The sequence below is a fragment of the Echiichthys vipera genome (assembly GCF_963691815.1).
Source record: "Echiichthys vipera genome assembly, chromosome: 3".
Taxonomy (NCBI): Eukaryota; Metazoa; Chordata; class Actinopteri; order Perciformes; family Trachinidae; genus Echiichthys; species Echiichthys vipera.
In genome coordinates, this window is record NC_139828.1 from 18,586,234 (window position 1) to 18,613,980 (window position 27,747).

Below are 27,747 nucleotides of genomic sequence, written 5' to 3' on the forward strand. Positions count from 1 at the left end.
GGGCCTGTAACGACACGAGTTACTGTGGTCGATCTTATATTTTCATAAATCTGTGCTGAAAGCCTGGGATGGAATAATGAAGATGAGATTTATAAGCGAATATACAGTACACAACAATAGTGCAGTAACATAAAGCACTTGGAAGAAAAATGCACTTATATATTATTATATTTCACTTTATTCTAATGCAGAAAGTTACTTGTCTGTGACTTGTTTTGTACAAACTGTTTGGCTAAAGTTATAAACTACAATAACCTGATTTGGCATTTTAAAAAAAGCATCATTATTTCCTGATCCTATTGATAGGCCTGGTTAAAAGTGTGACCTTTCCACTGTCAAAACGAAGCAGAGTTTTTAAAAACAGTTTTTTTTATATTTCACGCAAAATATTTACTTTTGGTAAAGTTATGATGCGTTCAGTGCAACAGAGTCAACTTATCAGGCCCTGTGCACAGCTACAATACAGTTGATGTTGAGAAAAAAGCATATTACAACATATACAACATAAGAATGATTTCACTTGAGCACTGAGAGAGATGTCTAAGGAGTCAGTTGTGTAAAAATGTGGCCATTGAATGAAAATGGCAAGTTCTTTAGGATGGAATTATTAATTTCTTTACATGTCCAGATAAACTACACAGTGATGTTTAGTGTAGATTAAGCGAGTAGTCGTAATACATCCAGTTGTGTCATAATTATTCTAATTGACTACATGTTATACAGTCTTTAAACTGCATGGCAGCTAAAATACAAGGCTGGGACAAACAGGAATTGTTGTGTGAAATGATCACAATAGGAAAAAGTTACATACTTAGTTTTAATTGTTTCATTGATATGTGTTACTTTTCAGTGGCCACTCTACCGTGAAATGTCCCATTTGTCCTTGTTACGATTTAAAATGGAAAAAAAAAACAAATCAAATTAACATGAATTGTTTTAATTTCGGTGCTAATAAAAATAACCTTTTTTGTCAGCAAAACAAACAATCAGCTGCAAGATGCCAAATTAAAGAAAACAATATTACATGGATTTTTTCGAGCAACTTTAGGTGCAGCAAAAGTGCTACCTAAAAGCACTTTCGCTGTAGTGATGCAGGATTTAGACATGATTTCACCCAATCACATTGGTTTGAGCTAAGATTGAAACTCTGATTGGCTAGTAGAATTTGAATTTGAATGGTGACAGCTGGTGTCCACTTCTTCCAGCAGAGACGCCAGACACAGACTGGAGACACATCAATCCACTGACCCACAGAGTCAGTTACCACCAGCCAGTGTGCAGCCAAATGTTTGTCTTAGGCTGAGGTCAGTTAAGTCCTTTTTTTTTTTTTTTTTTTAACTTTTGTTGGAGGTTGTATTCTAATCCAAAATCCCTTCAGAAGGTAGAGAAAGTGACTGGCCTCTGAACCCTTAACCCAGCCACACTTGCTCAGCTGAAAAATGCTGGTAGCTGGCCACATCACATCACCTTCCTGGAGCATTGACAATGTATGATGGGGAATTTGGCAGTCTTTAGAAGGGGGCTACATTTGCGCAGCACAGTGCATCAAATGAAAGGCCTTTCCTGGCCATTTGGAAGGAGACTAGCAATATATTTTGTGTGAACTTTTCAAGGTATGCAGACAGTAATGGATGGGAACGGGCCCTTTTAAAAAGACCCATCTTAGCTGTGTGTTGGCAGAAAGCCATCCTGAGCCACAAGCAATCCTCCACTGCCCTCTCTCTGCTCTTTGTTTAAAACCTAGCGTGACGTGTAACACACCATAAAGAGGTGTAAAGGTGTGTGTGTGTGTGTGTGTGTGTGTGTGTGTGTGTGTGTGTGTGTGTGTGTGTGTGTGTGTGTGTGTGGTGTGTGTGTGTGTGTGTTTGTGTGTGTGTGTGTGTTTGGGGGGGGGGTCTAATCAATTTAACTAGTGAGTAGAAAACATGTGATTATGTTACGTAGATTTCTCCTTTGGCCTCTTATTCAAACTACAGCCCCTTATTTAATCAGGCTGGTAAATCTTAGCGGCAACCCAGAGCTCTCACTGCCATTCCCCTGGTGGCGTGAGCCTTAACATGGTAAATTTCATTCGGGTAGGGAAATGCGCTCAGTGGCCGAGGCTAGTGCTTTAGAAGGATAAAAAGAGCACTTACCGCCTGACATGTGCAATCCATAACGGAATAATGAGACTCCTCCACACTAGGAGCTCTCTTTACCCTACTCTCCCTCTCCACTTTTTGTTTTGGTCATAAATGCCGTGTAAATTCAGAGAGCGGAAGATAGGGCAAGTGCTCGAGGGAAAGCGCTTAATCGTTTGCGTCTTGTTACCGAATCGTGTAACAGCATGTACTGTGTGAAGATGCTCCAAACAACCAGTGAACCTTGTTGAAACTACTGGCCTTGTTCTGTAAGCAGTTACACTGTAAAAATGAATTTAGGTTTTTTGTTGACTCAACATATTTTCCCCAGTCAATCCAACTGAAAGTGTCTAAATCAATAAAGTTTTTAGATTGTAAACTCCTCAGTTAGATCAGAACAGTCCAGGTAACTAAGATTGCTGAGTTGACACAATTTAACAGTAGTAGCCCCTTCAAAATTGCCTTGGACAACCCACATAAGCACATCACAGACTGCCCACTGCGGAGGCCATTTCATTCCACACAGAGCATTGCCGGTCGACAGAAGGAGGTAAGTTAAGTTTTTGTAAGTTAAAAACGCAGTATGCCATTCTATTTATGCCAAACTAGGTTTCCATTTTATCTATCCCTACATTATGTATATATATATCCTATACAATAAAATAAACAACATATTACCCCTGTTAGCTCCGTGTAAGCTAATGTTATATATTAGCTGACTTAGAAACTGGTAGTTTATTTTGTATTTGAACATTTACCTCAATTACTACTCAGTTCAACATATTTCTGAACATATTCGATTACAGGTCTGGAGGACTGACCTGTAAACCGTGGATGACTTGGATATGTAAGTACTGTGCATTTTTCACACTAAACCAACGCACAATTATAAAGCACTACAAGTTAAAGCACTCACATTACAGTCGATCTTGCCCCTTGCCATGCATTTAAAATGATTGTGTGTGCTCTTTTAATCATGTGTGTGCTGAGGCATTGGTCTCAATCTTGTCAATCTGATGGACTGACTTACCAATTACGGTGTGACTTGTGTGATTTTTCTGAACCTTATAGTCTGAAACAATATTTTACTCACTTGGGAGGTCATTTGAAAAATAGGGAAACCCTTAAGTGTTCTTTTAAATTGTGTGTTTTTCAAGACCAATGTATAAAACAAGATTGCCTTGCTTTGCCCTAGAATCTTTAGAGAAGAATAGCTAATTTTTGTGTTTTCACCTTCTGTCTCCAGGCGGCCGATTCGGAGAACAAAGTGGTAAGAGGAGTCAGTGTAGGCCTACTCTTCACGACCGGAGAATCTGATGATGGTGACATGATCGCAGACATTCTGTATGTTGCAGTGATACTGGAGGACAAAGTTGTCATCCGTAAGCTAAAAAGTGTTCCAAACGCCTTCGCTATCCTAATTGGCCCCTGTATAGTCTCAACATCGACTATCCAAAGGGACTGAAGTACAGCTTTGGGGTGATCCAGAAAGTTGTCATAGATGTTGGCAGAGCAACATGCTCATCCAAAGTTCTTGCACAAAACAAGATTCTGCAGCAAATGGTTTGATCTACACAGAGCCTGGCCTGTGTTCGCATAGTTCAGTATGGCTGCCTTCTCTGCGTTGTGTAAATACAAATGTTGTATTTAAGTAAAATTGTTATTGTAATCCCACTAATTATCCAGCTCAGCAGAGAAATGACATCTTTAGATATTTTCTGGATAAATACAGGTGGGACCACACATTTTTTTTTTACCATTTTTGGACTGTTTGTAACTGTTCAAAGTGACCTGACTCAGTTCACGTCCTGACCTGCCCATTTTTTATACATTTACATGGTTTTAGAAATTTGCAGTATTGTGTTCAAATAAATATTTTGTGAAAAAAAGTAATTTCTTTATGTATTCCATAGTCATTTTCGAAAATAGATGATTTAGTTGACCTGACATATAATGCAATTTGAAGGTATTGATCAAACTTAAGATCGTTAGTGTGGTCAACTTTGACCTAAAAAGTTACCTGGCTGCCTTAAAATTTTATGTTCATTGAACTAATGGTCTTAGCTGGAACAACTTAAGTTTCATGGTATAAGAAACAAACGTAAAAATACATGTTTGTTGGTCCGACTTGTAATATAATGTCACTTCAACTAGGTATCAAGTTCATACAACTTAAATTTCCTTGTTAGTAGTACAAAAAATATTATTGGCCGAACTGAAAATATCAAGTTGACGGTTTTCGGTTTTGGATTAGTTGATTAAACCTATTTTTTTTTAAGTGGTAACAACTTACATGTAAGTGTAAATAAATAGACTTCCTTTGCTCACCTAACTCAAAAATTTAAGGCAGCCAGGTAACTAGTTTTTTTAAGTTGAGCCAACAAATTCATTTTTACAGTGTACGCCTCCAAGTGAAGGTGATCCTCACCACAATGTGTGCTTATCACTGTTCACCAACAGAAATAACTGGCATGCCAGAAAATAGCATTTCAAGGGAGAAGAATGCCTCTCAAATTATATATAAGTACTTCTACACATAAAATGCCACAGAGCTATTTCACAGATTTTAAAGGACACAGGGTCATAAAACTCAGCCTGAGCATGATATGAATGTCCAGAGACACAGAAAAGAAAAATAAATTGCAGATTGCAATACATTTTTGATGGTTATAACTTATTCATGATGTAGATCCACTAGTATAATGGTGCAATCTTTCTCATATAAAAAAAGATACAAAGTAAAAAATAACCTCGCCCAGTTGGTCGTAATTTCTTTAGAAATACATTAGATATACTTTTGGAAGAAGATTTGTTTTTGCCTTTCCCCCTTAAAAAGACCTAAAACATATAGAATTTGTTTTTCCATATATGATGTATAACCAACAAAAAGATCTATGCCACCATTAATAGGTCAGCAAACAGTATTTTGTTAACAAAAACATGAATAAATTAAGTTTAGGTGTGCTTTTTTCTTCTGTATATTCTTGCTTAATTTTATTTACAGAGGCGCTCAACTCACAAGCTAACAAAAGAGTGGTGTGTTACAAACTTGTCAGCACTGCCAAAGTTTAGCTTATCCATATTTACTTGCATACTTACAATTCTTTCTTGCCCCTGTCCTGTATTTAACGCAATGTGAGACTGTTCAAAAATAGAATGTTGGTTCTTTCCTTACTGTCTCCTTGCTCTCTCTCCGTTCATCTGTCACCTCCAGGGGTTGAGGCACAATCACCTCCGATAGCAGCGGGCCATCGCTCACTCTGTCCCTGGAGGCGACAGCCCACTTACTGCCAGCTCGTGCTCCAACGGAGGAAATGTCATGGCACCACCAAAAACACAATTAAATACATGCACACACGGCAGTCGGCGGCCCTCGAGAGCCACCCCCCAGTCGCAAGTTCGGTTACTCTGAGCCTGCCTCGCTGGTAAAATGTTTGTCAGCTGAGTTGGGGAGTACTATGTGGCATTTGAGTGCAAACAAGATGCTGGACAAAAGAGAGGAAGTGGACCTGCCCTCAGTGCTTACCCATCTCAGAGAGAAGAGTAGAAGTACATAGCCTCAACAGTTAGCTGATAAGTGACCATGCTCTAGGCTAGACTCCTTTTTCTCCCGAAGCCAAAATGGAGAATAGTGTGCTGCTGGGTTTGTGGTGATAGGTAATGCGCATACACACTGTACACACAAACACACACACACACACACACACACACTAACGCACACACACACACAGCAAGCAGGAACACAGGAAGACTGACGGCTATTAGAGTGCAACGATGCACCGTCTTATCTCCTTCCATGATAGAGATCTACAAAGAGCTTGAGAGAGATTATGAATTCATTACCTTGATACACAAGTGAGCACTGCGATAGACATGAGTTTGAGAATGGAGATGGGAGCTCGGCAGGAGTACTGGGAGGGGCAGGGATGTGAATGCAGTGAATTACATGCTGATGTGTAGAGAATTAATTTTGGCAGCTGAAGAGTTCAAAAATTCCTAAAAATGCACACACAGAGACAGCATATTGTAAAATTTAAAAAAAGATTTCCATGTGCACAAAGACAATTACCCTCAAGCAGGTCGAGATGCTATATAAATACTGTAAAGGTATCAAACTGCCCAATCCACAGAGAAATGAACACAGCCCGTATTCAGAAACTGGGACTTCAAACGAGCCGTCAGGATTTCTAGTTGTGATGTCACAACTATACTATATAAAGGTAGAAAGTGACACTGTGGTGCTGTTAAAGTCATTCCCAGATGCAATGACATTGCAGAGACAAAGAAAACACAGATGCCGAAGACCAGGAATCACTGACCAATCAGAAAGGGGCCTTGCGCTAAAACGGAGCACCTCAGACAGAGGGTGAATAAAGGTATATTAAGACAGACAGTATTAGAAAAATGATGTGTTTTTTGAATATTTAAGTCTTCAAACATGTATGTACCTGTAAGTATGAACCTGAAAATGTGCATAATACGGGACCCTTAATTTACAGCAAATTAAACAGTATCTGGACAGATTTCACTGCAGCTCAGTGCTATTGAGTGTTTTTAAATGTATTTCATTTCCTCCACTATTTCCACGTAACTACTAACATTATTTTATTTAATAATTTTGATGAGATTGTTGCTGCTGCCGCTCACTGGTGCTGTGTTTGGACTTGCTCCCTCCTCAGAAGAATTTGATCAAAACCCCATATTTGTGTATCCTGGCATGATTGCATGATAAGAGTCATCAGTTAACAAGTTTAGAACACATTAGATGAATGCCTAAATTATAGTTTTATTTGTTCATATACTACATTAGAGTCAGTACAACCCTCTTGGAGGACGTCTCTGTTACCAAACACTAACTTACTCCTGCTTCTCATTCTCCTTCAATTCTCCTGCATTTCTTTTATCCGGCTCAATCTCAATATGGCTTTCTCTCGGAGAGTGTTTACCCTGCAGCTCTGTTGAACTCAGCTGACATTTGGAGTCAGGTGAAAGAGTGCAGCTAAATAAACCAAAGGATTTCAGAAGAAAGAGCGAGGACAGAGGGAGACGAAAACACAGACAGAGAAAGAGAGGGAGTGTTTCGTATTACTGTGTTTAACTGTGTGTCCTGTGAATACTGTTAAACTGACAAGTGTTGTTTTATGAGGGGCCCACTGCTGCAGTACATTTCCATTTCCAAGTTGGCATTACTGGACTGAGCGGACGGTTAGTTTAACTGTGACCGTTGTAAACTAGTGAAGGTTTCATATATTCTCCACTAGTGTGTGTCATGTGTAGGGTTAGACCGATATTTTCCTTTTATTACACACTGTATATCAAAAAAGACATATCAATATTTGATGTTGATGTTCCTCCCTGACTGCAGCTGGTGCTCTGTAAAATCTGCAGGCAAATTTGATTTTATAATATATTAAAGTTAAAAAAAATAAGAAAATTACATATTTTATTTTCCTGTAAAGAAAATAGTGTATCCCAGAACATAGATACGTGTATCGTCAATGTAGGAACGTAAATTCTGCTAAAAGACATCTCATTGCCTCATTATGTTCAACGTTTTCTGTTTTGACTTGTTTTTGGTGTGGTAATAAGCACTTTTAGTGAGTGATGAATACCTGTAATGGTAGCTCACCATATAAATCCATCTTTCAGCAGAGTGAGAAACACATCTTTCATTGTTTTGCCGAAACAACCCAGTGTATAATTTATGCTGTGTGTAGGGGCGTTTTTTATGCAGTAATATGTCATTACTGGGTGTACATGTTTGACTGTGTAGTGTCCCATGAATATGTCTTTTGTACTTGTGCCTCTGAGTGATTTTAAATGTGCTGTGTGTGCGTATGTGTTCTTTACATGCCCAAGCACATGTGCCTTTCAATATGTGTCATTGTATACAGTGTACTGTATATGTGTGCATTTGAGTGCCTTTAACGCTTTCGGGGTCACTGTGCACGTGGTGCTGTGTACAGATGTAAGTGTGCCTTGCAGTGAGTGTTTGTGCGCATGGTGTGAGTGTGCATGTGCACCGCAGAGAGGCGGGTGAGGCCAGAGAAGCCAGGAGTGATGAGTGATGCCAGAGGTAGTTTTCTACCAACCCCTCCGCTGGCTTGCTGGCTCACTGGCTCACTAATGGCCTCCTCAGTGGGTTGGCTGACCGACTTGCTGGCTCTCAGTGGCTCCGTCTTCCTTATTTGGTAATGGAAGGTGGGGGGGTGGTGGTGGGAGAGCAGCGGTGCTCTGTTTACACGCAGGGTCAAAAGGTCACAGCGCCAGAGTGCCATGGAGCAAACACAGATCACTTAAAGACAGTAAGAGAGCGAGTCATTGCTTCACGGCCGTCAAGTGGAGTGAAAGAGTGTGATGGAGTGTGTGTGTGTGTGTGTGTGTGTGTGTTTGTGTGTGTTTGTGTTTGAGTGAGTGTGTGAGAGAGAAAGAGAGACAGAGAGAGAGAGACAGAGAGAGAGAGAGAGAGAGAGAGAGAGAGAGAGAGAGAGAGAGAGAGAGAGAGAGAGAGAGAGAGAGAGAGAGAGAGAGAGAGAGAGGGTGGATAACAGTACATACTTTGGTGAAACCCCTGAAAAAAAAGATAGCTACTGCAGGTAATTTCCACACACATACACACTGTTGTCTCTGTACTCTCTCTTGCTCTCAGGCCCTTGGACAGTTGAGGGGAATCAGTGGAAAGGAAATTAAAGGCAACCATCCTTATAGTTTTGCTCTTGTCCGCTTGACTGCCTGCATGCCTGCCTGCTTGCCTGCTTGCCTGCCTGCGTTCCCTGGGCAATGTTTATGCTGTGCCCTGCCCAGGACAGAATAGATTGGCCCACACAGCACTGTGCTCTCAACCAGAACCTAAGCAGGTCTGGCAAGCCCGAGCCACAATCCCATTCACTCTCACTCCTCTGGATTAGGCCCTATAGCCTGGGGCAACACAGCAATGACTGCATTAATAGACCTAAGATAGCATCTATCCACCCCACCCTAAAAATATCTAGCCAAGTCTTTCATATTAGGACACATCAGCAGGTTGTTTATTTTCATCCATCAGCTTCCACAAAGTTCCACAGGATAGTTTGCAAACTACTTGAGGGCTAAGTGTGAAGTTTCAAGTTTTTACAGGGTTTGCCAAAGCCCTCCAGCTGGTATAAAATGCTGTGTAAACATGAGTTCAAACCTGTAACAGGTTGTCAGAATTTATGGTTAAGCTGCACTGAACGAATAATGACATAATTTAAGCCTGTATGTGTTCCAAGTTTCCAGAGAAACAAAATAAAAAATTCTGCCATTATGATAGAACATAAAACATAAAGGGGACCTTTAAATGTATCACACCGCAGGAGCATTCCACCATCACTGTGAGGAAAACGTAAGAAGCTAAACATCTTTCATTCATTTCATTCATGGCATAATCAAATTCATTACCTCCAAACTTGAGGTCAATTTACATTTCTTTAAATGCCGCTGCAAATAAGTGGAGCGTATATAATTGAATGATGCTAATTCATTGCTGATTTTTTTGTCTTCTCTCTTTATGATGTATATTAGGGATGTTGCTAGAACAGTACGTGTGCAGTGAAGGCCCTGCTGTGCTGAGGGTGGTGGCAGCTCGCAGGGCACATTATCCAGCCTGTCAGACTCCCAGTGCCATGCGCTCTGTGGGAACACAGTGCCTCTTGACGCCAGCTGTAAAGATTAGCAGAGCTTTGTTTAATTGTGCTGCTAACATCCTAGGAGCCACTTAAAAAGCTGCTGCTCGCCTTTCCTTAGGAATAGTGTTTAAAGCTCAGCCAATAGTTGCTGCTGTCTGTACATTCAGGTGCAAATACCTTAGAGATTTGGCCAAGTCAGGTATGTCAGTTAACCCCCCCCCCCCCACACACACACACACACACACACACACACTCTCATCCTGTCCCGAAGAGGAAGGCACCTGAATCAGCTTCAGCTGTGGCATAGCACACAGGTAAGCATCAAACTGAGAAGAATCTCCAAAAGGTAAAATTCAAACACCACAGGCCAACGAAAACAAAAATAAGCGGCCTGAGGCATAAAGGGTTTCTTTTCTAAATATTGGCTATCTAAATACCTAATGTTGCCATTTTAAACCAAGGCCATGTTTCTACTTTAACTCAATCAGACCTTAACTAGAGACAAATATACCATCTGACATAAATTGCCATCCTGAGAACCAAACACTCTTCTCACTAGATGGGATAAACACCATCAAACATTATAAAGTCAATGCCATTTTGTCCAATGAGATGCATTTTCCCCTTTACAGGTAGAAATCTCGTTGTTAAGCAAAATAAAACTTGCAAATAACACCTGCTGGCAAAGTGCAATCTAACACTGATGATCATATATCAGTGCACCTCCAAATGTGTCCTCACTGGAGGCTTAATGGGGGGGTCTGTTAAAGATCTGAAGCAGTTCATCATAATGATTGTCCTTGTTTCTAGGATAATAGTCAGAATCACATTTTTTTTCCAGAAACACGTGTTTTATCTGCAGGCAATTAGACTCATCAATATGTAAGACTGTAAAGCACCAATCATATTTTAATGTGCAGTGTGGGTGTAATGTCATTGTCGGCATAACTGACTTTTTAATGTGCAATGTCCTTATTCCTTTATGTATAATGATTTCACTCTTCTATTTTAATGAGCGATGTTTATTTCTATTTCTTATTACAAGGAATACATACAACAAAACAAAGTTTTAATATGCTTTTAAATGTGCCTTTAACTGCTAAGTTCTTTTATTATGTGCTCATGTTTATATTGTTGGTTGGAGGGTAAAGTATCTAGAAGTGAGGCCACAGAGTAAAGATAATGAGAAATTAGAAATGAGGTGCTTTCTGTGTTTGAGGAAACAAATGAATAAATTATTCATATATGAATCAAACTTGGCCATAGAAAACAGCTGAAATGACAGTCTTAAAAATTATCTGAAATTCTGTTGCTGATGTGTAAATGTCACAGTGAGCCAGTAAAACCCACCACTGTGCTCTTTCAGTTTCCAGCTTGTTGAGCCCATGGTGGGGGGTCCAGATGTGCCTCTCAACCATGTCTGCAGTCAAATGAAGCAGGTCGAGGCCCCACTATCATCGCAGCCCAATATACCAAATACAGCAGCCAATATCAGGCTGGTGGCCTCCGGCGGCTGAGGTGACGAGAAGCAGACTGCCGTGATGCACACGGAGAGGGGATGTCTGGGCCTGCATCTGCTCTGATACCCATTAGCTCACACTCATCCACAGTTTCTGCATGTCTACCGCTCTGCCAGCAGCATTAATAATCAAGTTATGATATGGAAATGAAGATGGGGTGTGCAGTGTATCTAATGGAAGCAGAGTCAACTACATTAGATAGTTCAGATCAAAATTAAACTATCCACTTTTGCCAGACAATCGAGGGATTACATTTTGACCTGATGGTAAAATATCTGGCTGAATAAGATTAATCTACACTGACATACAGTGGACGCATATAATTAAATGGTTGGGTTCACTCCAAAATTGATAGCTTCTTTAGAAAAGCCAAAGAAAATGTTTTTTGTTTATTTTAACAGAGACTATTGTTTTACGTGAAATGTGACCAGTTTATAAGAAAAGCTTGTCTTTTTGTGTATATTTCTGCTGTATTGCATTTAAAGGTCCCATATAATTCTCATTTTCAAGTTCACACTTGTATTTTGGGTTTCTACTAGAGCATGTTTAGATGCTTTAATGTTAAAAAAAATATTCAAAGTGTTTGAATATACCTGTATTCACCCAGCTGTCAATACAGACAAATGGGTTTAGCATCCAGAGCACCAAAAAGGTGGAGCAAGATGACAGTCTACTATGTGTCATGTTATGGTGATCATTATATCATTCTTTATATCAGTGCACACAAAATATACGTAGCATACAGTATGAATTCAATGCAGTTACTTTGTTGATTAAGCAGAGGAATCTATTATTGGATATGTACTGCTTTCTCTTTTTTTTTTCCCATCAGTTTGGATTAATTGCTTGTGCTGCACTGTGTGAGTCCATTAGTGACAGCAAAAGCGTATTTATTAGGCAAATAGTACTTATCTACACCTTCATAATTAGGCCCTACTTTGTGAATTACAAACAGGTGTATTAATATAAACAACTTTTGACTGTCTGCTGCATATTCCAATGAAATTTGTCCAGGCATAATCAGTTGAATGATATAGAAGCATAGGTGTTGCTTCAGACAGTTATAAAGTGCCATCTGCAGTGATTTGAAACAAGAGAAGGACATGGATAGAAAATATCTTATTCACATGGGCTTATGCCACACTGTGACAATCAAAATCTGTAACAAAAGGCAGAGATAGAAAGAAAGAAAGGTTGAGGAGGGATTGACGGAAGGAAGGAGAGAGCGAAATAGACTAAAAATCAGACAGACCTGAGGATTATCAAAAAGCATATATTTGTGCTCAACAATGTAAAAATCTGTTATTATGCAGGGTGTGAGACTCCTTCTGGAGAACAAAATTACACTCCTAATATGGTGCTGCACTGTGCAAAAATATAAAGAATTAAATGAAAATAGAAAAATCAGGGGCCCACTTACCACTGGATTGTTTTCAAAACCTCTTTAGCTTCATATCTTCAGCTGCTCCACTGGCTTCTTCTTCCTCTTGTTACTCACTCACGTGTACCTTTAAAGTACATAGAAAAAGGAGGAGAGGGGGGTAAAAGAGAAAGAGGGAAGATGAAAGAGAAACATTAATGAAAGGGACTACTAAATGAACTGCCACCTCAAGTGGTAGTGGAAGAATTCGACAAACACTGAGATGAGTTTCTCTCTCTCTCTTTCTGTCTCCCTCTCTCTCTCTCTCTCTCCTCCTTGCCCTTTGTGACCGCAAGACGACAGTTCTCGGGCGAAGAGGGGGCTTGCCGCTGATTGCCTGAGAGTGGTGGAGTGCGAATCTGCATGAAATCCCTCCTGGCTTTTTTTTCCCTATCATTTTCTCCTTCATGTCTCTAATGAGCTTGGTCTAGATTTGTGGGTGTGCAGGTGTGGTCATTGCGTGTTTGTATATCCCCCCATGTGCCACATGTATAAATCCATAACTCTATGGTTTCTAGCAATCAGCATATATGGATGAATGTAATTTCAGATAAATAAGAATAAATAATAATGTATGCAGTACATCGACTTGAATTTCCTTTGTGTTTGTAGATATAATGGCGCATGTGCTTGTGTGAGTTTCTATGCATCTGGAGGCTATGTCTGCGGCACTCTAGCCTCACTCGATATTCACTCAACATTCGTGGTCAGGTCTGCAGGTATGGGCAGACATGAGTCCACTCTAAGGAGCTTTCACTGAGAAGCTAAGGAAGGTTATCTCCAGTGAAAGGCCAGAGGAACTCATCATCACCCTGCGGCCCTAGATAAGAATTTGAATATCATAATCGATTAATATGGACACTGGGGCTTTTGACTTTGACTTTAAGTTTATGTATCTTTTTTTTTTTAAAGGGAGTTGAAAATACAATATTAATGCAGGTTCTGCATACCCATATTCTGTAAAGTCACTATGTAGATATAGTAATGAGAACACATAATTCATACCAATTGCAATTGCCCATGCTATGATATCATCATCCACAAGGCGTAACGTGTGTGTGTGTGTGTGTGTGTGTGTGTGTATGTATGTTTGATTCTTGATTTATGCTGATGTCTGCTCTACTTTGTTGAGGAATTCAACGTTTTTCTTATCTTATCTTATCTTATCTTATCTTTACATCATCTGGGTGTGACGCTGAAATGGCAGATTAAATTAAAAAAACAGTGTTACCATTTATGAAAATCAAATTGCTACTTTCCTGAAAAGTACAATCAAAATCACCATTCATAAAACCATGATATGCTGGGTCGTAGGATGAAAAACAAAAGGAAATGTTTGGGCAGCAGAAAGGACAACACATTTCTACTGACTCCTATCTGTATTCAGCTTGATGTTATCGAATTTCCTCCGCCTCCTACCCTCCATCTTTGGCTCATGAACTGCATGCTGCTTGTAGACAGTCTCCCAGCATCCTCTATGGGCATTATTACCTCGACGGCCGACGGTCAACATGATCCTTTATTCTGACAGGCCACTTGGGTCAGGTCGGCCCTCGCTGGCCAATCAGTGTCAACTAACAGGCTGGCTGCAGAAGTATCCCCGATACGCCAACTGAAGCACAGGGGTGAGTATAGGGAGCGGATGTGTAGGTGTGTGTGTTACAACATGGGGCAAGTGCAGTTCTTAGGAAGCTCAATAAAACTACATGTTTGTGAGGGCATGAACGCGAGTATACGAGAGCGTGCAAACCATTTAGCACAAGGTGGCTTTGAAAGAAAGCAGCACTGGTTTGGTGAGTAAGTGAGAAATAAATGCATGTTTGGCTGGATTACACATTAGCATGCATGTGTCAGTGAGAGAGAGGAAAAAAAAGTGAGGCCGATTCTGCAATACTTCCTCCTCCTACACGCCTGGCTGCCAAGACGAGCGCGGGGGAATTTGTTTAATGTACAGCATTTATTCACTGCACACACGCTGTTGCACTACCGCTTCCTTCTTCGCATGAGACACGAGGCTGGGCGAGTCGCCATTAATACAGCGGAATGAAGGGTTGACCAAACAGCACGGAAGCTAAAACTCATCCTAAATCAACATCTAAGATAATGGAAATCTCCCCCAGCGTTCTCACAATAGCAAGCAGGTGAGAGTGTGACGCTCAGTGTTTTTTTTTTTGGTGCAGATCGGGGGTTAAGTTATGCTTTGTTCACTCATGCGGAAAGCCGCTCCGGTTTGTTTTCTCATGACCCTGCAACATATTGGCATTGAGTTTAGCCACCGCGCTGAGACAGATGGCCGAGCATCATGGCGCAAGGCAAATTGGGATATGAAAACATGCATGCTCAGAAATGTGGTCCATGTATTTTCTCTCCAGCAACGTGACCACATAGGGTGCATTCAGAACAGGGATCTTTCACTGAGCATACATGAAAAAATAAAAGCCCCGAGTACGAAAACACAAGGCTGACCTACTCTGTGCAAATGTCAACAGGTCTGCCACTAGAGAAGTAAAAAAAAACTGCACATTTCAACCTCAGATGATGAAATGTCAACACACTTTCTGCCTTGAAGAGATTTTTTCACTTTGAATTTAAAAAAAAGGGTTGCCATGGTAGCACCTGATTTCTTCCTGTCCTGTCCTCAACTTACCCACTCACCTCCTCACTCTCTATTGTCTATATTGTAAAAAGACTGGTATTCCCGATAGCAATTAAAAGCCACATTTTCACCAGAGTAAGAGGAGGAGAAGATAAGTCAAGAGGAGAGAGGAGGAGTCAAGATGGAACAAAATGAATGAGAGGAAAGCAGTGAGGAAACAACAGGTGAACAAAAAAGAGACAGAAGAGAAGAAAGGCGGGAGAGAGGAGAAACTTGGAGGAGAGTTAAGGATGAGCAGAGAGGGAAAGACCAGAGAGGAGATAATGGGGGAGGAGACGAAAGAACAGGCCAAGAGGAAGAGAGTGAAATAGAGAGGAAATGACAGCTCGAGAAATAAGATCAGGACAAGTAAAGAAGAGAGGGAGATGTCAAGGGAAATGAGGAAACAATACAGCTTAGATGTGATATGAGTTTGACTCCTAATTTAATTCTCTTGCTTTTAAAACGACACAAAATTAAAAATATTTATGGTATTTCCCAAAAAACAGTTACCTTGATAAGCAAAATAAGACTAACAGACTGGACTGGATTTCTGTGAAAATGATACGAACATGCAGCATTATCTATCATCACTTCCTTCCTGAAAAATCACAGATTTGTCTAATCATAGGGAGGAAGAGGTGATAAAATTATACTTTCTTGCCATCTCTTTGTTGCCATGCCCAAACAGTCACATTCCACTGCTCAACATATGCCTGAAAGTATTTCATCCTTGAATATAGTGGAGAAACATATTCAGAGAAACTAAAATGATTGGGTCTAAAGCTTGTTTGCTCATGTTAAAGATGCCATAACCTAAAATCCATTTGATTTTAAATCATATCACACTAGAAATAGCAGGCAGATTGTTCTTCTGACGTATACCACTGAGCCTTCCTTAAGGATGTAAGCTACATGATCTTGATGGTGCAAAGAGAGATGCACTTGTAATTACTTGAATTCACGGATAAAAATACCTCACTTTTGTTTTATCAACTCCGCTGGCTTTTGCTGCCTTTATTCAGATAGCATATTAGTGCTAGTGTCCTAATAAATTAAAAAAAGTAACACAAATGTCTTTCTTAAGATTCTTTAGCAGTCACAATGTGCAGCTGTCAACAGTTTTGTGCTCTCCAGATGTAGTGTCCTTGAACACGTCTCTACTTTATCACTCAGTGTAAGCTGCTCTGGTTTACAGTGTGGGCTAAATGCCAAAAAAATGCAAATGTAAAAAAGGAGAATCGGCCTCGAGGAAATTACCGTTTCAATTGAAAGACATTTAACAAGGCACTGAGGCACCAGTTCACTTTGGGCAAAGAAATAATGAGGCATTCATGGATAATAACCACCTTTAGTCATTCAAATGCATTCCAATCTACTCCAGGCAACAGCCTGACCCACAAAAGACCCACATATGACCACATGTCTACATGTCTTGCTTGTTCTCAATTCTTTTGTTTTATACAATTACTTATCCATCCAGATTGCTTGAGACTAGTTTCAAGGGTCAATTGTAGGAATGGGAAAGGTTAGGGTAAATGTTTGGTTATGCTCACTGATACACATACAAAGCCTTCAGCTAAGCCCCTTTCAGAAATGCACCCCTTAACATTAATCTGACGTCAGTTTAACAAAACGGTCTCATGTCTGAATAAAGCACCCAAGTAATTTTTAAACCCTTAAAGAGAGGGAAAGATAGAATGCACGTCTTGTATTGCCATCTAAGATCCCTGTAATAAATCTATTATCTCAATTGTCGCCCCTTCTCCACAAAATTAGTTTAATAAAATAGGAAACCCTGTGAAAAAAGAGATGGATCTCCTCATATCATCAGTAAAACGATTTCCGCCTTGTGGTGAAACCAGGACAGAAGGGATTGAAAACCATCTTATCTGAAGAGTCTCTTGTTTCCAGTGTTCATTCATTCTAACTGTGTGGGTGGATGCATGGATATCCGGTAAAAGTCTTACATACGGCTTTTGAGCAAATAGGAAACTGTTAAAGGCTGCAAGTCGACCAGTGTGCGCCAGTCCCCTTCTTTTCCCTCGGAATTCTTCTGTCCTCGAACTGAGAAGGCACCTGATTCAACTGTAACACTGCTGCGCAGAGAACCCCTTTTCAACTCGTTTCCTGTAAAATACTTTGTGTAAAGCCTTTTTTGTCAAATTCACTGAAATTGCCAAGAGTTTCCTTCAAAACAAACTCGACACTCAACTGGAGTGCCTTTGTCCTGCAGCCTCATTATTTTCCACGTCTGCTATCTAATCCTGTAGCTCCGTGCTCTGTCAGAGAACCTCCACACACTAAAACACAACCATTCTGAGATGAAACACTCAGCAATGAGCCACTCTGACTGAAGTTTCATTAGTGGGGCCTGTTTTGTGCAGATAAGTGGAAAAGCGTCCATTATACTAACATGCTCTTAGCAGAGCACCAGTCATAATTACCGTAACATTGTCTCAAAAGCCTACGAGGTGACCTGTCTGATGTGCACCTGCCCACAAGGTTGTTCTTGGTGCTAGTGTTCTTAGACTTGGAGTGAGGTAGTGCGTGTGAGTTTTTTTTGCATGTATAGATTGGACATTTGCGTGTGTTCTTGTTCAATGGTGAGTGAGTTTCTATCGGCAGGTCGTATGCGGTGACTGATATTCAATTAGTCCACCTGCCACCTCTACATGGCTCGGCATTCCAGCGTGCCGTAAATCAGCTCGCCTGACAGCACACAGGTCGATATTAATATTAACGCCTCCATAAATAATGTTATTGTAGGCCCTGCTGTTAATGGTTCATGATATGATGGCTGTGATAAAGTACAGCGCATGTTCTATTGTGAAGGGCTTTAACAGAGAAGAGAGCGAGAGAGAGAGAGAGAGGCAGACAGACAGACAGACAGACTAAATCCCCTCCGATGTCCTTCGATAGGGACGTTGGTGACATTGGTTTGGAAAGGCGCTGAGCTGGTCACAGCTGTGTTCCCAAGCCTGACTGGCTAGGGGGTGGGGAGGCTGAGTGTGTGCGTGTGTATGTGGAGGATTGGTGGGGGGTTAGAGTGGGTGGCTGTTGGGACTGGACAGTCGATTAATTATTATAAATGATCTCCCAGGCCACATGTTTATGGCTGCTACTCAAACTGTGGCCTAACTATGCGATTTCCATTTTGTACACTACAGTGTAGTTTACTGTGCGTTTGCGACAGGAGAGGTCGAGAGTTGGGTATGGCTTTGCTGTTTTGTGACAATGGCCCATATTTAATTCTGGCAGCGAACATATTGTAACGTCTTTACATGGATGGTGCAAATCTACAGATCAGCAACTGGCTAAAATGTATTTAGAGAGGCCAGAGCTTTAGCACAGGGTATGTGTAATGCCAACTTCCTGCTTGGAATCTTGCAATATGAAGTTTTTGTTTCACTTATTTCGGGATGAATATTACATATTCACATAGTTGCACATATTTATTTCAACAAACTTCTCAGTACACACACTCCTCTACCTGCTGGCCTTTGTGAAGCTTCACTGGTTAAAAAGTTCTAGAAAAGATCATCAGTAGATGCTAAGGCAGAGTGCATTTTTACACGTTCACATGCCCCTCCACGCAGACGGTTGACTTCACGTCTGGCATACAAATTTAAAAACAAAAAACAAAACTAGTGATGTTACCGTCACAAGCTTCTCCAAACCCTCTCTTAGGTGTGGCATAATATTGATTCTGAGTAGCAGCCCACTTAAAAATGTGTGCCTTAAGGGGTTAGCATTATCAACAAAGCATCCAAAAACACTGTGCGGTCCAATCATGAAATAATCATAACATTTTAATTCCCATTTCCCATGTGTAGATGCTACCTCTTTATACAATGTTTCGAAGATAAAAAACAAAAGAAGAAGGGTAAAACATGTTTTGCTATCCCCTCGCAGGCAACAGCTCGCAAATAATTAAATGAATGAATAAATCACTGTGGAGAAATATTAATCAGCTCTTGTGCTCATCTGTGAGGGAGGAGGTGGCCCATGCATTGCATGGTGATTGGTTGGGACAGGATAAGATGAGTGTCCACACAAACACACACACACACACACACACGCACACACACACGCACGCACGCACGCACGCACGCACACACACACACACACACACACACACACAAACGCACTCTCTAAATTATCCAATGTATTATTACAGTTATCTGCAGAGAATTCTGGGAAAGATTTCCAAACTGACTTTGGCTTGAGTCATTATGTCACCTCCCATCATTACACATACACACACACGCACACACACACACACATACACACACACACACACACACACACACACACACACACACACACACACACACACACACACACACACACACACACACACACACACACACACACACACACACACGCACACACACACACTCCACCAGGGCTGGGGTTTTGCAAAGCCCGGATCATCCCCACTAATCCACACTCATTAAGGATGAACTGCATGATAGCGTGCCACCACCAGCAGCCCCCCTGCACCCCCCTCTTTTTACCCCACTTTCACCCACGTATACACCTACCCCACCACCGTGGATCAGTGGCAGCTTTAATGGTAATTTGAATAAATTACTGCATGCTGCATGCATGTGTGTTGCTGCTGCTGCTTGAGTAAACAGAACACCTGCCACACCTGTCAGTGCTAATCAGGCCCGCTTTAATTAATGGCGACAAAGCTTTTATTTCACGGCAGTGTAGGTGATTTGCATTTGACCAAGGGAAGTTGAGCACTCTTCGCTACACTCTTCAGAAAAGTGCATCTTCAACGGTAGAGGGAATTCAAGACAAGACAAGCTGTGGGGTGACGGAGCTGGTGAATCACTCCTCTCTGTTAAAATGTAAAATGATTCAGAGTTTTAGCAAAACTTCAAGTCAATTATTCAAACACTTTCATTGTTCCTCTGGACGGAAGAGAAGTAGTTTCTGCACTCAACAGTTTTTTTTTACCTGAGGATGGGAACATAAACAGAATGTTCATCCTCGGTGCTCCTCTTCATCCCAGAGAAAGTCACTGCTGAGTGGAGTCTACCTACAAGCCCCTTGGGCTGAACAAAAAATGCCACACAGATACTTCCCTTCCAGCTCTCTGCCTCCAAAATAGCTCTCCTTCTGTGGGGTTGTTAAATAAATTACAAATATGCTATCCTCCCAAGATGTGATCTCTGTTTTCCAGTGCAAATTAAAAATTTAAGCCCATTTAGGCTGATGCCCAGTGTAACTTGAAGCAGTGTGGTTGCAAGTGGCGATATCCAACCAGAGTTGTGTCACAGCTGTACTGATGCTTGTTGCTCTGGGCCCTGCATCTGGAGAGGAAGCAGGGTGGCCTTGATGTAAGAGAGCATATATCGCCGTGTAACTAAAAGGTCACCGGCTTGATCTCATAGAACAGTGTTTCTACCCGCAGCTATGTGTCACGTCACAGTGTCAAGACACTGACTTGCTCCATCCTTTATGTGAATCACTACGTGTGACACCATGAGCCAAATGTCTAACATGTAAACCTAACTTTAAAGACTCTACCTTGAGGATGACTGAATTATATGCCAGTTTTATTTTCAACCAGCCATCTCTCCAACTCTTCAAAGCCACACACCCAGTCATAAAGTTTGTCAACTTAGTCACATGAAAACGAGAAGTAGGGCTAGGCCAGGGCTGCCCAACCCTGCTCCTGGAGGGCCACTGTCCTGCATGTTTTAGGTTTCTCTCTGCTCCAACACACCTGAATCTAATGATGAGCTCGTTATCAAGCAGCCGAAGCTTGTCACAGGTTTGAAAATCGTTAGACTCAAGTATGTTGGAGCAGGGTGAAACCTAAAACATGCAGGACAGTGGCCCTCCAGGAGCAGGATTGGGCAGCCCTGGGCTAGGCAATGTGTCTGAAAAGTTCTACCCCGATATACCGGTCATTTCATATGTTGATAATGACATATCACAATATAGAATGTTTTCTAGGAATTTAATAAATATATACTTTGTATTTTCTTGTTTTATTAAGAACTTCAGTGCGAAAAGGATCAGAATGTAGAGCACCATCCAAATGACATAAATATTGCCATAATGCAGTTAGGCTGCTTGTTTCTCGACAATGTGATAGAAACACTAGAAAAAAAATATAAGTAATAATATAATAATATAATAGTATAATAGAAAAGCTAGATAGATTTACAGCCCTAATGAGATGTCTTGTAGAAATTCAGGCTTACGGTGCTTAACCTTCCACCAAGATTAGCTGGGAATTTTGTTATGAATCCCAATTAACATCAACACCTGCACAGTCTTTTGTACGTGGCTTGATTGAAATCCATAGCTCGGATGAAAACAGTGAATTGCTATATAGAAATCAGCAGAAACAAGTCCAGACAATCACAACCATTATAATCATTCAAATCAATTAATAATTTAAGCACATTCATTTGTCCTTCTCCAAGCCAAGAGAAATGGGATTAGCACCAATCTCTAATGCTTGATTATTAAAAAAAAATACACTATTTAATACACCAGAGGATTGCACATCAGCAAAGCACATTCTATTTATCTAGCGTTTTAGAGATAGGTAAGGACCAAAAAGGCTAATTAGGTGGGAGCTCTTTACAAAAACATTATCCAGAAGAACAGGAGACATTGTGTGAAGTAAATGTCCTCTGATCATTAAGCAGCAATGGGCTAAATAAATTAGTTTATGTGTGTGTGTGTGTGTGTGTGTATGTGTGTGTATGTGTGTGTGTGTGTGTGTGTGTGTGTGTGTGTGTGTGTGTGTGTGTGTGTGTGTGTGTGTGTGTGTGTGTGTGTGTGTGTGTGGTGAAGGGAAGGGCATTTAATAGACCCAACCTCCCTATGAACCCAGAGAAAGTGTTTTGTCATTTGACCTTCATTAACATCTTCTATTCATTGCTCCAACTCTGGTGATAAATCAGGAAACGGCTCCTATTGTATCTTCCAGTGGCATGAAGTAAAGCATTTTCCCGTACCTGACTTTCATTAGCTTTTGTCTCTTTGAACAATAAGCAGAGCCTCGATCGAACACGGGTTTTAGAGGGTATTTATCTTGGGAAGACTTAACTAAAAGAAATCAAACTGAAATTAAATTGTGAGGTGATCCAACACACAAGGAAACACAATCCTGGTGTAAGAACTACTTTAAACACTTTCGAGTAAGGTGACCTTAACCTCAGAGTAAAGATAATCATTAAAAAAAAAAAAAAAAAAAAAAAAAATATATATATATATATATATATATTGTCTCTTTTGGAACAGGAGACTTTCCAGAGGGGGGAGGCTTCCCACCATTGAAGCATTGCTGGATTAACCTAATCAGAGGATTAATCGGACTTGAAACACTGGAGGCTGTGCGGCCCCCTTTATCCGACTGTGCCGGGCAACAGAATTAGGATAGAGAGCAGGGAGATGGCGTTCCCACAACCTTTATCTCTCTCTCTAGAGCTCTCTTCTTGCCAAAAGACCTAAGAGGCAAAGGGGGAATTAGAAGCTCCCAACTTGCCCCAACTGCCTGTTTGGAAGCGGGTTCCTCTTGCAAACGTCTCATTATTGCATGTAGACTAAGCGTAGGTTGGGCTGGAATAATGAAGACTCACCAAAAATGCGCGTAATATTGCGAAAGTTAGGTCTATTGTGTCTCATTGCATTTGTTACTTCTAGGCTGGACTTCTGCAAGTCCTTATTATCAGGCTGCTCCAATAAGTCTGTTAAGAGTCTCCAGTTGGTTCAAAATGCTGCAGCTCGTGTACTAACTAAAACAAATCAAAGACAACATATTTCTCCTGTATTAGCCTCTTTGCACTGGCTACCTGTAAAATCTAGAATAGAATTTAAAATCCTTCTCCTTACCTACAAAGCTCTTATTGGTCAGGCTCCGTCGTATCTTAAAGAGCTCATAGTACCGTATTACCCGACTAGATCGCTGCGCTCTGAGAATGCAGGGCTACTTGTCGTTCCTAGAGTCTCCAAAAGTAGAATGGGAGGCAGAGCCTTCAGCTACCAAGCTCCTCACCTGTGGAAACAACTCCCAAGTGTTATTCGAAATACAGACACTGTCCCCATATTTAAGAGTAAACTTAAAACTTTCCTTTTTGATAAAGCTTACAGCTAAGGTTTACGAGCCCTTAGCAATGTTGTTATTTTTAAGCTGATTTTGTTCTGCTTAATTATGCTGCTATAGGCCTAGTCTGCCGGGGATAATACTTTTACAGATACTCTGAGCTTCTCTCCACTCTGTCTGTATCATTCATTTCTCATCAATGCATGTTACTAATTCAACTTTGTTGTGGAAATAGATTCTTCAATAAAGATCAACAAACAGGATCAGCTTTTTCTCCGTGGTTTATTTTGCCAAAGCATTTTCTTCTGCAGACAAAAATACGTTCATCCCCACATCCTCACAAGTTGGAGTCTAGCAGGGAATGACCGTGTGCTAAATCTCGCACAGTCTTTTAGGTGAAGAGACAGGACGCGAATAGCCTTGGTTGGGTGACGTCTTTAGACCAAACAAAAACATGCCTTAGACATTACAATTCTGAACATTCTGAACCTCTCTCATCACAAGGTCTCTAACACAGGGTACAGATGCACAAATATGCCAATATATCATCATGAGTTAGTTATTTGCATTATCCATTAAGAATGTGAGACAGAGGAGACACTGAACTGTGTCTGACCTGACAAAACTATGATTATGAATTACAAATATCCAAAATTCCCACAACAACTTCTACCCCTGAGTTGTTTGTGCTTTGTCGTCTCGCAGGTTTCTGCTGATCGTAGTGGTGCCTGCTGCCGTGGTCCTGCATGACCCTTCCTGCTACTATTATAATCTATCACCTTAGCTGTGCTTGTTTCTACTATTCTGCTGTATTAACTGCCATAACATAAAAGTCATATTCACATTACTACAGATATTATTATAGTTACTGGAAGTGTGTCTGTCTCTGTCTTTGTGTCTGTCTTTGTCTCTCTCTGTCCATCTGTCCGTCTTTTCTCTCTTTCTCTCTCCTTTTCTTCTTCCCCAACCGGTCAAGACAGAGCTGGGTCTGTCTGACGTTCTTGCCTGTAATAGGGAAGGTTTTCGTTGCCACCGTACTCTACGGGGGAATTATTGGGTCTATGTAAATCATAAATAAGTCATAGAGTGTGGTCTTTACCTACTCTGTAAAGCGTCCTGAGATAACTTTTGTTATGATTTGGCACTATAAATAAAATTGAATTGAATTGAATTGAATTGAATTAAATTGAATTGAATAGAAATAACCTTGTTAACCGCCTGAAGAATTTATCTAGATATTTTGAGCTGTTTCCTATTATCTTCGACATTTTGAGCCAACATCATCCTCAGTTCACAAGTTTGCCCTTTTTTTTTGTTTCAACTATTGTTTATTAGGTGACAATTTATAAACAAGCAGGTTCAACCCAGCAGATACCTCAGGCATCAGAGTATCAGCCACTATTACAGTGCAATCCGCCTTCCTAGCAGGCATTTAAAGAAGCGATGAGCCGATTGCCCTCGAAACTGGTGGAAATTAGCCCATGCTGTGCTGTGTTTGCCTGACCCTGTAATAAAGGATCAAATCTGTGAGAATACCAGGCGCTTTATATTTTTTAAGCCTGTGACCACATGTTCATGAGCAGCCCTTGAAAATTTGGCTGACAGAATAAAAGGTATTTGCAGTCAATCTGCACTGAATGGATAAATAAATTAAAAAAACTTAAAGTACTTATCCATCTCCATCTGTCTGCCTTAAATTATCCTGAAACTAATCTCACCACCTAGCCTCAGCAAAAAAAAAATGACCGTAGTACTTGCCCATGAGAAGGGAAAAAAACAAGAGAAGCCTGCAGCGTGAACAGGGAGGGCTTCATTGATCCCAGCTCTCTGGTAGTCTGGTCATTGATTGCAGGATACAGCTGTGATACTTGGCACACCTTGCTGACTCCAACCACAATTTTGAATGTGCTGCTTCCAGCAAGCATTTTTCTCCTTCCTTTGTCAGCCCTATATTCCACTTTTTCCTTCTTATTCCTGCATGTGTGCACATGTGGACCCCCCACATGTGCACACATGCAGGAATAAGAAGGAAAAAGTGGAAGTGAACGCAGTGCTCATATTCAAATGTTTATCAATTTTGGGATCTCATCAAGGCGTCTTTTGCAGGGTTAAGTAAAACAAGACATCAAAGATCAACTTGTTCTGCTTTGCACCCCCTCCTCCACAAGTGCCCTTCCTACACCCTCTGTTCTATTCAAAGATTTGTATCTCCCAACACTCAATATGGATACGCTCAAAAGAGCATATGAGAGGAGAGGAGAGTGAAAAAGCACTTTAAATGAGTAGTGGCAGGATGCAGCTAATAGCTGTCTGATCAGCTAGTGTTTCATCTACGCCACATTATCTCCAAATTCAATATTGGTTCTTCAAACGCTCTAAAAAAAAGAAGGGACTGTTGTGTCTAAACTCTCCTGCTATTTCTGCATGTCATACTTGGTATTCCACTCCTGTTGCTGGAGTCTCCTCCTTGTCTCCTTAATCCCTGCCATATATATATATATATATATATATATAAAGCTGATGAATAGACATTGACGTTTGGTGAAAGAATTACAGACTGACTGTACAGAGGCATGTCCGTCAATGCACAGCCACTATTGTTATTGACTTTGACAAATGCCGGGATGCTACTGATAACGACTTGAAAAATGGGCCCCACTTTTCCTCCTCTAACAAACAATACACCTCCCTATGTCCACTTGTCGCCCACCCCTATTAGATTATATTATTTGATACAATATCACACCATGCCTTAGTACAACCAGTAAGTCCTGGTGAGAACAGAAAGGCATTGTGGGTATGCCCAAAGTAACTTCAGTCAAAAGCAACTGGACTTGGTTATTTGTCTAGGAAGACGTTTCACCTCTCCTCCAAGAGGCAACGAGCTCTCCTGTGTTGGGCCAACTCCGCAGGCCTGGACTCTGCTGTCCACTTACATCTCAAGGAGAAAAGTCCACTCCTTTGATGACAACAATGTCCAGATCCTGGACAGAGAGGACAGATGGTTTGAAAGAGGAGTAAAAGAAGCCATCTATCCAAAAGTAGAGAAAACATCGCTAAATAGGGGAGGAGGTCTGAGGAAAAAGACCTTTTTTCCCCCCTCCATTCTTAAAAAGTTTTCCGTCCACGCGGACTCGGCTCATGAAATATCTGCGTCCACACGAAACCAGTGAAACCAGCTGAAAACGCTGTAATACACATGCCGGGCCTGGGTGTGGTGCTGTATCTGCCACAGAAATACACCAACGCGGAGAAGAAGAAACGGAGCTCCACTGTTTTGTAGAATCATAATACGAACACCGGAGAGTTTGTCCCCAAATCTACCCAAATCCTCATCCATCCTAGAGAAAAATTATGTCGACTGTTTCTGGTGTTATTGGAGACTTTTGAGATGTTTTGGACTCTGATGCACGAATCACTCTGTAGTAACTGATCTCAACGAGCAGCGGGTGCTACTGTGAGCCCCAAAGCACTCACAGGCGGGCACTGTCTCGCTACTTTTTGTGACCTTCTTGGCAACTTTATTTATAAAAAGCTACTAGCGAGCAATTTAGCATCTTATTCAGACCATCAGGGAAAAGGGAGAAATATATGGTCGGCCTAATTCATTGGCCATTCATTGGCACTTGGAGCACAAATGATTCCAGTGACATCATCGATCTTGTGAGAGGTTAAATACCTGGATCTCCACACCAGTTCGATGGACCAGTCCCAGCCTGGTCAGATGCGTACATGAACTGATGAAACTTCTTGGATGAGAGGTGAAATATCTTCCTAGACAAATAACCAAGTCCAGCTACTTTTGACTTAAATTGCTTTGGGGATAACAATGACCTGGACAAATGAGAACATTCACAGGCTCATTGTGGGTATGATATGAAAATCTTGTGCTCTGGCATGGAGTACAGAGAGAACAAAAATCTCGAGGACAAATCTAAAGGGGATTTGACACCAGCCCTGTCACATAGGCTACATCCACGATAATAAGGTTACGTCTAAAAACGCATATCTATATCTGTATGTACCCCTGGCATTCACACTACTCAGGCGTTTTCTGAGCTCCTTAAATGGTAACTTTTGGAAACATGGCTGACCCCATTTTAGTTTGAAAGCATGGAGTTGGATTTGGTAATTTGATGCAGACACCCATGTTTGCTTCCTGATTAGGTCTTATGAGTTTACAAGTAAGGGTGCCGTGGTAGAACGTACAGGTGGAGGACATGACTCAACACCATGCTGATGTAGCTGGTTCTGAATTTGGTCATAAACAAGCAAGTCTTTTGCTGTCTTTTGAATTTGTCTGAATATTTTGGTGTCCGTCCAATG

At 40.9% G+C, this 27,747-nt stretch overlaps 1 protein-coding gene across 1 annotated transcript in view; it reads right to left on the minus strand.

Moving 5' to 3' along the window:
* The window catches only part of ptprsa (protein tyrosine phosphatase receptor type Sa), a 239,391-nt gene that overhangs the window by 176,424 nt on the left and 35,220 nt on the right, over positions 1-27,747 (minus strand). The window contains exon 2 of the mRNA XM_083940543.1: positions 12,707-12,794. The gene's annotated coding sequence lies outside the window, so the exon portion shown is untranslated. The remainder of the gene's footprint in view (positions 1-12,706; positions 12,795-27,747) is intronic.